Raw genomic sequence first — 13,830 nt, 5'->3', positions numbered from 1 at the left:
GGTCCCGCTCGGTAAATAATTAGGGGAAGAGTTGGCACTGGAGCACGAGGAAAAAGATGCCAGGCCAGGCCACGTGCGTGCAAGTCCTCGCACCTGGTGCGCTGGGCGGATCAGCTCCTCTCTCCTCAAACCATCCCGACCCTCCAGCTGAGTTTAGCCCAGGTTCGGATCCCGACAGGGCCCTGCCCCAGGTATAGCTCTCCAACGGCCGCGGAGTCGGTGGGGGGAGGTAGGGAGACCACCAGTGGCCCCCGCATCCTCACCCTCCATCGTGGCTTCCTGAGGTTGCGGGAGGGAGCCTCCCAACTCCAGCCTGGAGCTAGATTCATTCATTCAATAGTATTTATTGAGCGCTTACTATGTGCAGCGGAATGACAATTCAAAACATTGTTCTAAGCGCTGGGGAAGACACGAGGTAATCAGGTTGTCCCACATGGGGCTCACAGCCTCAATCCCCAATTTGAAAGACTAAGGCACAGAGGAGTGAAGTGACTTGCCCAAAGTCACACAGCTGACAAGTGGCAGTGTGGGGGTTAGAACCGCGACCTCTCTGACTCCCAAGCCCGGACTCTTGCCACTAAGCCATGCTGCTTAGTGATGCAGGTGGCAATTTGGGTTTCTGGTTTAGGTGCCTGAGTGACCTGTAAAAATGCAGGGTTTTGTGTGGCAGGGAAAGAGAGCAGGAGGAAAAGAGTTTATTTAATTCGTGGAGATGATGCTAGGCTGGAGAAGACTAAATGAGAGTTAAGGTCACTGACCCAAAAAAGGGTGTGGGTGCCTGCCAACTGTCTGTCTGAGGGGGTGCAGATACGGAGAAAACCCGGCTTCAGCCCGGCCGGGCTGGTGGACTGGGAAGGCGGCGACAGTAGCCCTGTGGCCAGTGCCCCGGCCTCTGGGAGATATTTAATAATCATTACAGTATTTGTTAAGTGCTTACTATGTGCCAAACACGGTATTAAGTGCTGGGGGGGGGGGGATCCAAACAAATTAGAAACAAATGCCCCCATAGAGCTCACAGTCTTAATCCCCATTTTATAGATGAGGTAACAGGCACAGAGAGGTGAAGTGATTTGCCTAAGGCCACACAGCAGACAAACTGGAGAAGCTGGAATTAGAACCCATGACCGTCTGACTTCCAAGACCACGCTCTATCCACTAGGCCATGCTGGAGCTCCCTGTCCTGCCCCCCCCCATCCTGACTGCATGTGGGGTGTGGATGGGTCATATCCCCCTGCCTCCCCGCCCCTCCCCACTTCCACCAGAGGAAGAGAGCTGGTGACTAAGGGAGGAGTTAGGGCAGTTCAGAGAGCCCCAACCCAGTCCCTGGCCCAGAGTGCCGTGCTCCGCCATGCACCTGTAGTTCTCCGACCACTGGGCTTAACTGCTATAGGCAAGGTAAGATTGAGAGTTCTATGTGGAGCTTTGACCTGGCTCTCCTGAATTTGGACCTTGTTTTGTGTAGATAATGTGAAAGGGATGTTAAATTGTCTGTATATAAATGATCCCTTAGATTGCAAACACCTCAGGAGCAGGGACCATTTCTACTAACTCTTTTGGACTGTCCCGAACAGTAATAATAATGTTGGTATTTGTTAAGTGCTTACTATGTGTCGAGCACTGTTCTAAGCGCTGGGGTAGACACAGGGGAATCAGGTTGTCCCACGTGGGGCTCACAGTCTTAATCCCCATTTTACAGATGAGGTACCTGAGGCATAGAGAAGTTAAGTGACTTGCCCAAAGTCACACAGCTGACAAGTGGCCGAGCTGGGATTCGAACCCAGGAACTCTGACTCCAAAGCCCGTGCTCTTTCCACTGAGCCACGCTGCTTCTCTGTACTGTACTCTACCCAAACAAAATGCTCAATAAATACTATTGATTTTGTCTTTCCCGTTTGCCCTATCAGGCTTGTTTTTGGGCTTTCCTGGATACTCTTTATAGGTTTTTAACCCCCTAAGAACTTCAGTGCTCTCCTGCTGCCATAGTCCCACAGCACTTATGTACATATCTTCCTGTAATTTATTTTAATGTCTGTCTTCCCCATTAGACCATTGAGAAGAAGTATTGCCTAGTGGTTAGAGTATGGGCCCAGGGAATCAGAAGGACCTGGCTTTTAATATAGACTCCACCACTGATCTGCTGTGTGACGTTGGGCAAGTCACTTCACTTCTCCGAGCCTCAGTTATCTCATCTGCAAAATGGAGATGAAGACTGTGAGCCCCATGTGGGACATGGGCTTTGTCCAACCTGATTAGCCAGTGTTTAGTGCAGGGCCTGGCACATAGAAAGTGCTTACCAAATGCTATAAACACGAATCAAATCCATGAGCTTCTTGTGGTCGGGATCTTGTCTACCAAGTCTATTGTACTCTTCCAAGTGCTTCGCACAGTGTTCTGCATTAAGTAGTTGCTCAGTAAATATTATTGGCTGATTGTGCTGCAGACACCAAGGAGGCATGCAGGGCAGTTAAAGAGTCATTTAGAATTTTCCTCCTAGAAGATTTTTCTCCCAGGGACTTCAAGTCCAAGGTTTCAGACAATGATACCTGGGACAGGTGTCAGGAAGCTCTGACCACTTTCAAGACTAGGGCCTGAGCCAATGATGTTTGATCCTCTTGTTGTTTACCTAACAGAATCTGGAAGGGTCTTAGTCTGCACAGATACAGGAACGAGTGGGCAGACTGTAAAACAAGTCCTGATTTCCTTCACTTTGTTAACCTTATCTTGATCAGATCTGGGCCTGAGGAATTTGATTGGGATTGGCCTAGTAGATAAAGCCCGGGCCTGGGGGCCAGAGAACCTGGGTTCTAATCCCACTCTGCAACTTGCCTGGTGCAAGACATTGGGCAAATCACTTAACTTTTCTATGCCTCAGTTTTCTCAACTGCAAAATGTAGATTCAACACCTGTTCTCCCTCTTAATTAGACTGAGTCCCATATGGTGTAGGACTCTGTCTGACCTGATTAACTTGTAACTACCTCAGCGTTTAGAACAGTTCTTGACACATAATAAGCCCTCAACAAATACTTTTAAAAAATAGAAACTGTAGGCCTCAATGGACATAGTATGTAACTAGATTCGAGAGAAATGAAACTTCTGTATGATTATAGGGATGGTTTCCACCATCAGAACTTTGTTCTGTCTCTACAGCAGGCAGGTGATATAAATAGCTCTGAATATTCAATTGAACGTGAACCCTGCAGACTAATGAACTGGGTCAGCGGGTTTAAAGAAGACACAGTTCCTTTTCCTGAGGAGTTTACATTCTGTGTTTGCAATTTCATTCTGAGTTTATATCCTAATCCTACCCCAAGATAAACAGCATGGTGTGGTGGAAAGATCCCAGGACTGGGAATCAGAAGACCTGGGTTCTAATCCAGGCCAACCACTTGCCATCACAGCAGTGCGTGACATTGGGCAAGTCATTTAATTTCTCTGGGCCTCAGTTTATTGATCTGGAAAATGTTTATCCTCCCTCTGGCTTCACTGCTTCATCTTCACTGCTTCAGACTGTGAGCCCCCTGTGGGACAGGCACTGTGTGTGATGTGATTGTATTATATCTACCCCAGTATTTAGCACTGTGGTATTTAGCTTAACTGTTTAGGTATTTAGTTTAATATGATTCTTTAATGTTATTACTATTAATTAATTATTAATTATCACCCACACACACACCCCGTTATCCCTTGCCTCTTTTGGACTCAGCAAGCTCAGTTTCTGAGGCCTATCACTAACCCTTTAGGAGGATGACAGAGTAGAAAAGGACCCTTAGGACAGATCTAGTGGGAAGAAGAGGGATGTGGATTGAGAGGACAGAAGGGAAAAGTGGAGGTTACTGTTTCAGGAGAGGGTTTTAGTGGTCTGCACCCTGCTACCGATGGTTTTCTTAATCTGCATCGAAATGAATGAATGGGAGTGAAACTACAGCCCTTGTTTGCATCTCTGCTCTAGTATTTAACTTACTGCCCTTTCAACCCATCTCAAAAAACACTCTGTTGCCTCCTCCATCCAGCATTTCTCTCTGGGGGGAATTTTTCCCAGTGGGGACTATGTCTTGTGCTCCAAGACACTTTTGTATTCCCCAGAAACCCCTGCCCACAGAAAGGCCAAGAACAGCAGCAGTGCCTCAAGTTAGGATCTGTTTGTGGTTGGCTTATACCCAAGAGCTTGGTTACAGCCTCAAACCAGAGCCGGAGAGGCGTGGGGAGTGGGAGTTGCCATTTGTTAAATGGACATGCGTGCTCTGAGAATGGTCAAGGGCCCTTCTTCACCCCCAGTCCAAATCACACCTGGCTCTGGTGGAAGCAGGGAGCTCATTTTCAGATGTTTGCCCCCTTGGAACTCCCAACCCTCAGTTCAAAGTGAGGGCCCCTTTTCTGACAGGCAATTCTGACCCCCATGAATAGCTGACGAATGATGGGCTGGAGCATCACTCTGGAGCTGGAGCCCAGTGGGGAGAGTCTTTGGCTAATTGGGCTCTTAGAAAGCATCTGGCATCTTTTTAAGACTCAGTAAAAACCTGATGATGAGAGCAACAACTATAGGACTAATACTATAAAGCTACACAAAAGGCACTTCTTCCCTATTTTTTTTTTTTTTACCAGTTCCTTGGTAGCAGTGTAACTGAGTATGCACAGAGTTGTCTTTGGTGATTTCTGCTAGTGTGGTTACTTTTCCTTAGACTCAAGTTGGCTGCCGAGAGACCAAGTATCCGCTGTACCTTGTTACTACACACCTGGCCAGGATCTTCTTTTCCTCTAAAGGCTGACGCTAAGTAATTCCATCTGAATCTCTTTCTAAGAAGGTCTGGTTTTACAAGCTTCTTGAATTGTTCACCCGGGCAATCCGGGGGTGGGGCGTGAGGGGGAGAACCAGTCTTCTTTGAGGGTTGGGGGTGGGGCTTGAGCCTGACAGCAACTGTTCTGTTCCCATTTGGGTTCCTTTGCTTTTACTGCTCTAAATAAGAAACCCAATGCCTGTAAATGGCCTGGGCTTCTGGTTGGCAGAGCTCAGTTTATGAGGATTTTGTTTTCTGCACCTCTTGGGTACAAGCAACCACTTGTTTACTTGGTATGTTGCAGGGGCTTTCTGATATTCTCATCACCATCCCACCCGATGACTGATACTTTACTAGGCCAGAAATTCTTTGGTCCTTTGGGTTAAATGGTGATAGTTTTAGTTATGTTTCCCTTATCCCCTGCTCCCTTATCCCTTTCAGCCTGTTTCTTGGGGTCCCAGCAATTTATTGCTTCACTGAGCTGTCCCAAAGCCTCTAAGCTGCCCCTTTAAGGGAAACCTCTCCTAATTGTACACAGTAGGAACTCCTGAATAGAAATGGCACGAACAGGCAATTCAGAGAAAGGAGCCCAGGGAATCAGATGAGAATGCCTGCAAGGGACCTGCTCCATTGTCTGGCTTGGGCAGCAGGGGTCACCAACTAAGCCAGTGTTCCACTCTGCTGGGAATTTATTGCTATCAGATAAGGAACAGAGTCAATACAATAAGGCCCACTGGTGAAAGAGACAGCAGATGGAATTTGAGTTTTTAGATCCCCACTTCTACCTACGCCAGAGGCATGCTCGGAATTAATAGAAAAATCATAGACATCATTCCCGACGGTGGTTTTGCAGGCACTTTTTCAAACTCAGCAGTTTTATGTGTACCAGTGGTGGGTGGTTGATTTTTAAAGTAAGTCCTCAGTAGCAATAGTTTCAACCCATGTCATGTACCTCAAAAGACCTCCTCCCCCAAACAAATATAGCTTTATATGAAGAATTTTTCCAGCTTCTTAATAACACTAAGTAGCTGGGAACAAAGTAGCATACATCCATCATAAGGAAGCCATGTGATCTTGGTTTTGTTTGGGTGGTGGTGGTAGTCAGTCTCTGAGTAATACATGGGTCAGGTCCATTTCCAAACCTCCTAGGAAAGTCTGGATTCTTTTTAGTTTGGGCCTTATTACAGGGTTGGGAATCTAGGCCAGAAAGCTGAGACGGCCTTGTATCACAGCTGACAACACCTGGGACAGTGGCCCTCAGTGCTCCAATGGATGGCTGTTGCTGCTGATATCCTGGTTTTTTATAGTGTTTATTCAGCACTTACTATGTGCCACACACTGTACTAAGCACTGGGTAGATACAGGGTAATTAGGTTGGACCTAATCCCTGATGCACTTGGGGCTCACTGTCTTCATCCCCATTTTACAGATGGGGTATCTGAGGCATAGTGAAGTGACTCGCTCATGGTCATACAGCAAACAAGTGGCAGGGCCAGGATTAGAACCCAGATCCAGATCCTGTGATCCCCCTTCCCAGGCCTGTGCTCTGCCCACTAGGCCACACTGATTTTCAATATGTTCGTTATTAATCTTTCCAGTTTCCCCCTCTATTCCCTGCCTCCCAGAAGGATGGCAACGATCAGAAGCTGCAAGTGTACAGACACACCTGGCCACCAGGCAACCACTGGCCGCACCTTGTCTCCCGGCCCATGCCCCTGGCCAAGCCCCCACAATTTCTGCACCTGCACTAGCCTATTTTAAAACGAGTGTGACCTGAGCCAGCCTTATTCCCAAGGTGAGAGAATGTTAGAAGCATCAGGAATGCATGCTGAACTCCCAGAAACAGTTTGAGTTTATAGCTGTGTACTTGTGCCACTATAGCCCAAAGTCAGTAAACATAATGAAAACAATTCAATAGACAATTTATTGTAAAATGTTATAGCTTCAAATTTATATTTCTGGTTGGCTATGCAGTGCGTGATTTAAATGCCCTAGTCACATAACAACATTATTATACTTCAGGAGGATATGGATTTTTCCCTCTAAATAGAAGTCCTATCTTTGTTTTGGTAATTCTGCTGTCCTTGTGTTTTGTTTCATATCTCCTTATGTATCTGTTGCCAGTTCCCATTCCCCTGTTTTAGTTTCAGAGTGTGAGCCCCCTGAGGTATAGGAGCCATATGTATTTCCCACCTGTCTATTCTTTCCCAGAGCTCAGTATGGTGCTTTGCACACAGTAAATCCTTAATAAGTATTACTACTACTTTCTTCCCCATGACGGAGTAGCCAAAATCATTCAAGTAATTAATATTTTAGACTTAAGTACTGCTCAAGAGAAGATGCTAGTCTCATCATGGCCCAAGATGTGCCCTGCAGCAAATTGCTTAAGCCTGGATTAGAAAAAGATGTTTGGCTTTAGCACATTAGAACTAGTATCATGTGGGAAGATAATTTGTTTGTAAACACCAAGTTAATACAGTTGAACTGAATTCACTGGCATTGATTTTTTTGACACTTAGTGTTTGAGAAACACTAGAGAAAATGTTTCTTTTGTAGTTGATAAAGTGCCAAAGGGATGTTGAGAAATGAAATTTTTACCAGAAATTTTTCCAAATGTTCAATTGAATTTATGGTTTGGATGGTCTGCCTACAGAGTCTAGCAAGTTGTCCGTAACTGTGTTGTCTAAAAGTGTTTTCACTACAGTGGTGGTTGCTGCTTGTGATTTTCTTTGCATCCCTTATTAGTTAAGGAAGTGCATAAGAAACCTTGCATGGGACAAAAAATAGAAAAAAGTTGTAATAAAAGTAGAAGAAAAACTTTGGTTAAGTGAGCTGAGGGCAGAATTAATTCCTCTATAAACAACAACTAACACACTTTATCAAGATTCTCAATCAATTTAGTTTGAAAAGCAGCATGGCCTAGTAGTATAAGCAGGGGCTTGGCAGTCAGAAGACCTGGTTTCTAATCCCAGCTCCGGTACATGTCTGCTGTGACCTTGTGCAAATCATTTAACTTCTCTGTGCCTCAGTTCCCTCATCTGCAAAATGGGTATTCCACTTGTTCTCCTGCCTACTTAGACTGTGAGTCGCATGTAGGGAAGCAGCGTGGCTCAGTGGAAAGAGCCCGGGCTTGGGAGCCAGAGGTCATGGGTTTGAATCCCGGCTTTGCCACTTGTCAGCTGTGTGACTGTGGGCAAGTCATTTCACTTCTCTGGGCCTCAGTTACCTCATCTGTAAAATGGGGATTAAGATTGTGAGCCTCACTGGGACAACCTGATTACACTGTATCTACCCCAGTGCTTAGAACGGTGCTCTGCACATAGTAAGTGCTTAACAAATAGCAACATTATTATTATTATTATTATGTAGGACCTGATAATCTCCTCTCTATCCCAGAGCTGAGTACAGTGCTTGACACATAATAAGCACTTAACAGATCCTCTTCCCCGCCTTTAAACCTAACTATGGATCTTCCATACATAATGAATAATTACGGTATTTGTTAAACACTTACAGTGTGCCAAGCACTGTACTAAATGCTGGGGTAGATACAAGGTAGTCAGATTGTCCCATGTTATTGTCTCACAGTCTTAATCCCCATTTTTACAGATGAGGGAACAGGCACAGAGAAATTAAGTGGTTTGCCCAAGGTCACACAGCAGATAAAAGGTGAAGCCATTATTAGGACCCACGACCTCTGACTCCCATTCATTTAATCATTCATTCAATTGTATTTTTTGAGCGCTTACTCTGTGCAGAGCACTGTACTAAGTGCTTGGAAAGTACAATTTGGCAACAGAGACAATCTCTACCCAACAAAGGGCTCACAGTCTAGAAGGGGGAGTCAGACAACAAAACAAAACAAATAGGCTATGCTGCTTCTCTGCACTATTTCTGCACTGCCTGAGTACTTGTGAACTGCCATAGCACTTGGGAGCGAATGGTGGTGGTAATAATATTTATAAGTGCTTACTCCGTGCAGACCACTATAATGAGCACTGTGAAAGAATACACCAGTGGGGATTAGACATAGTCCCTGGTACTAAAGGGTCTCACAGTCCAAAAATATATGTAGAGGAGAGGGGTTGGATAAAATTTCAAGGATGAGGGGGTGTCTTCAGTGTCAGGTGTCTGAGAGGTGTAGGAGGATTGATGGGGTAGAGGCAGGTTAGTCTAGCCCAGGTGAACCTATTTATATGCTAGTCTTAATGTATTTTAATAAAATATAATATTGGATTGGGAGAATTTGGACAAAGCTGGACTAGATCAGTTACTTTACTCAGAATAGTTACTTTTCATAGGACTAAATTCTAGTCCCTGCTCTGTCCTCTTTGGACAAATTTCCTAACTTTCCAACCTCCATTTTCCCACCCGGTAACCTGAAATGATATGCTCAATGCCTTTGGATAATGGACCCAATTCTCTCCATCGACACATATTCCTTATACTCTGTCATTTCCCCTGTCTGTAATTTATTTTACTGTCTGTCTACCCTTTTAGATGATAAACACCTTGTTGACAGGAATCATTGTATTGTAATAATAATTGCGGTATTTAAGTGACTTCTATGTACTAAGCCCTGGGATAGATACGAGATAATCGGTCAAACAGAGTCCCCTTCCCATATAGGACTCACAGTCAAAGAAGTGGGGAGAACAGGTATTGATTCTTCCAAGCCCTTAGTACAATGTGCTGCATACAATAAGCACCACTGATTGATTGGAGGTAATGTTTCCTCCAGGGCCCAAAAGGTAGAAAAATCTCCCATTGTCTTGCCTGCAAACATTGTTAAGGTCCCTAGGATTGGGGTGGAAGAGTCATCAAAATGGGGCATGCCCGGCCTCTGCCTTCTATCTTTCCCCACTGACCATCCCATCTGTGCTGTGGCCCTCTATATGGAGGTTGGGGAACAGTTCTCCCTTCAGCCTGTAGGAGGAAGAATTAGGCTTTTTATATGGGAGAGCTCTGGAACTTTATACTTCCTAAGGAATTTTTAGAAATCTTCCACAATTAAAACTGAAGCCAGAGAAGGAGTGCTTAGAAGTCCAGAGATTCTTTTGTCCAGGTGGTCTGCTGTGCTCTTTAATGGGGTGAATGGAACTCCTGTTCATCAAAGTCCACGTTTTTTGGGTTTGGGGATTCTCACATGACAAGGGGATGTAAGGACTATCAAAGGGAGCATCACAACAGGTGGGCAAGAATTTGCCAAGCTGGTCCCAGGCTGAATAGAAAAAGATGCTGATGTAATCTTTTGTTTTGTAATCACTTTTTCCAGAAGACTAAGGAAGGGATTTCCTCCACATTTTGAAAGTGTTAAATCCCATCAGGAGATGCTTCACTTTTCAACACTTAGCTTAAAGATGGCCAGGGGTGTGAGACCCATTCAATGGCCTACTTAGGATGAAGACAATCTTCTCCCACACTTAGCTAAAGGTGAAAGGGATATGCATCCACTTTTGTGAGCCCCTTCCTGGGAGAGGTGATAATCAAACAATGGATGTTCCTCCTGCCAAATGGTTCGAAGACTCCAGGTGCTTTCTCTGCTTATGATCTTTGGATACCAATTCTATTCAAGCATTAGTTCTGAGTTTAAACATCACATAATTATATGGCTGAGAGAGTTCTTGCTGGGGTTGGGGGTTGAAAATTTATATTGCTTTTTAAGACATTCCAGTAACCATTTTCAACTTGTAATCAGTCAGTGGCATTTATTGAGTGATTACTGTGTGCAGAGTACTGAACCAAGTACTTGGGAGAGTACAGGTTAACACAGTTGGTAGATACACTCCTGCCACAAGGAGCTTGAAAGCCTACAGTTTAGTGATTGTCATTGTGATAAATGGCTTGCATATGTGTATTCTCTATGGATATTTTCTCTCTCTTCTCCCCTCTCTCTCTCTTCCCCTCTTCACCCCCCGCCCCCTGCCCCCATACCCAAATAACTGGTATACTGTCAATGTTTGCATTTCTAGAAGCGTTACTTCAACACTATTTGGAAGGAGGGTGGGGTGCCGAATTTCTTGTAGGAGGCCAAAGGAAATAATGAAATGATCCATTCTCCAGTGGGAAATGTGGAGCATGCTCTGCTTCCAAGTGTATTAGCCCCAAATTCCTTTTTTGCACAGGTGGGGCAAAGTGATGCAGCTACCGCCTCGCCCTCTTCTCTCCATCATTCTCTTCTTTGCCTCCCCTCATTTTTATTCCCTGGAGGCTGGTGCTGACTGGAACATTTTTGGGGACCGCTCTGGGGCTCAGTAAGGGGCTTTTCTCCCCTCCCCACCCCAGATCAGGTCCCAGCTGGAGTCATTTTTAGCCCTTCAGGAGGCTGATGAACAAAGGGAAGTAACTCGAATCCCTTTATTTACCCCTGCCCAAGCACTTATATGGCATATCTGTACATTTTTTATATTAATGTCTGTCTCCCACTCTAGACCGTAAGCTCATTGTGGTCAGGAATGTGCCTATATACTGTTACATTGTATCTCCCCAAATGCTTAGTACTGTGCTGTGTACACAGTAAGTGCTCAATAAATTATGGTTGACTGACTGGTGGGGCAGAAGGAGGGAGATGAAGAAGAAGCTTTTGCCTCCAAGCCACAACTCTCAACTCTTCATCCTGAGGTTACCCTCACACCAATGAGAAGTTGGTACCCCTACAAAAACTTTAATAATTCACAGTTACGGTGTTTGTTATACACTTACCAAGCACTAAGTGCTGGAGTAGATACGAGATAATCAAGTTGTACACAGTCCCTGTCCTACATGGGATTTATAGTCTAAGTAAGGAGAACAGGCATTGATTCCTCATTTTAGTTTACAGATGAGGAAACTGAAGCCCAAAGAAGTTAAGTGACTTGCCCCCAAGTCACACAACAGTCAAGCGGTGGAATTGGGATTAGAATCCAGATCCTCTGACTCCCAGGTCACGTTGCTCTAGAGAAGACTATCCAAAATGTACCTCCTCAGCCAGTCTGCTTCCCCACCCACATGGAGAGAACCAGGCACAGCATGTATTTTCTCCGGGAAAGGAGTCTTGCTTCCTGGAGAACAGACTGCTCTCTAGATGAAATCATTCCAATTATTTCACAAAAGGGTACTAAGGCAATGATGAATGTAAAACTGGTTCAGAAAAACAAGAGTTGAGTTAAATCTTTTCAAATACCAACCGCACCATTTTTGAGGTTTGAAAAGAGTTTCGATTAATTTTTCATTTTCATTGCAAATCTACAATTCCTTGTTTCCGCCAAGCTGATGCTGGAAATATAGTATTAAGAAACCAAGAAAAGCTGCTCCTGTGGAATTTGCAGCCTGCTTGAAGGCAGGAAGGATTCTAGCCTAACCTTGCACACTGCAGGGATTTGGAGCCCTAAAGTAATGAGATACTTGCCTTTAGCCATCTGAAACTGTACAAAATAAAGCTGGGTGGTAATGATTAGTTTGGGAATCTCATCTGTTTCTGGTAGTTTTCTGACCTATCTCCAGGGTTGCTGGTGTTGCTTTGTGGGTTGTGAGACCCCTGCACTTTCACCCCTCCCCACCCCCCAGTCGCAAAGTATAACCTCTGCACCTCCCCCAGCATCCTGGGAAAGAGAGAAAAGGGGTGGACGGAATGCAGGTTGACCCCTTTTGCCTCCACAGTGACCCGGCAGAGGAGTGTAACAGATAAATGAAGGTAAGATCAGGGTTTGATTTGTGCTAGGATGTAGCATCGGCACTTGTGGGCATAGCTCTGGCATTTTTTTCTTTTCCCATTATCCCCCAAATCATTCTCTTCTTTCCTTTCAAGCTAACCTAACTACCCCACACTCATAATAAGAATAATGGTGTTTGTGAAGCACTCACTATGGGGCTGAGGACTGGGGTAGGTATATTACAACCAGTTCAGACAGAGTCCCTGTCCCATATGGGGCTCATAGTCTCAGGGGGAAGGAAGAATAGGTATTTCATCCCCATTTTAAAATGAGGAAAGTGAGCCCTAGAGAAATTAGGTGACTTGCCCAAAGTCACACAGTGGGCAAGTGGCAGTTAGGATTAGAACCTAGGTCTCCTGTCTTCCAGGCCTATGCTTTTTCTACTAGTCATGCTGCTTCTACTCTCTCGCCTCAATCCCCTCACACTTTTCTTCTCAGTTTGGAACTCCCTCCCCAGATCTGACTGGCTATAGTGTGTTTCATTTCAGAAGCTAAAATCCCACCTTCTCTATCAAGCCTTTGTCAAATAATTCCTGTCACCCTAAATCAAATAAACCCTCAGCTGTTTCTAGCACTGATGAACTTATTTATATCCATCCTCAGTACTTTTGAAAGTGTGTATACATTTGTTCAATTTAAAATGAATTTATTCGGGCTATTCTATCTGTGTGGATCTTTATGTCTGTTCCCCCCCCCGCCCCCCCCCCCGCCAATTAAAGGCAGGGAATGTGTCACTTCTTTTAGTTTTGTACTTCCCCATCACTTTGTTCAGTTTAGTGTAGCATATAGGCTATCAGTAACTACTATTACTAACTACTACTACTAACTACAAATACATCAGATAGTGCCAACCCAAGCTGATTCAGTATTTAAGTTCTTTTCTTTTTTTGTAGATAGAAAGAAAAGAAGTTCCATTGTTTCAGGGAAAGCCTGCCATGTTCTTGAGATGTTTTCATTTTTGAAAGTAGCCCTTTTCACCCTTGGAGAACCAGCATAGCAGAAACATTAGAATTTAGGATTGATTTTCCTTCCTGTTTGCCGGACTATATGATAGCATGTTTATTCCAGTGAACATAGTCAATTTATGATTACAAGAAGGAACTGTTAGATAATTTTGTGGCTTTGGGCAGCATTTCTACCTCTGCATTTCATTCATTTTGTACATTTATCTGGGTCCAAGGACAGCAAAACATAGTTGGAAATGTTGATGTGTCTTTTCCTTTTAAGAAACTTTGGTTCTCTATGAGAATTCCTCACATTCGTAAGATCAGTCCCTGAGAGAAAGCCATCTCCCTATATTTTATTTTTTTTAATTCCTCAGAGTAGTTTCCATAATCCCACTGAATTACTTTTTCTTACCTAA

Source organism: Ornithorhynchus anatinus, chromosome 12, assembly GCF_004115215.2.
Source record: "Ornithorhynchus anatinus isolate Pmale09 chromosome 12, mOrnAna1.pri.v4, whole genome shotgun sequence".
Taxonomy (NCBI): Eukaryota; Metazoa; Chordata; class Mammalia; order Monotremata; family Ornithorhynchidae; genus Ornithorhynchus; species Ornithorhynchus anatinus.
The sequence above is the reverse complement of the archived record's forward strand: the minus strand, read 5'-3'. Positions refer to the sequence as shown.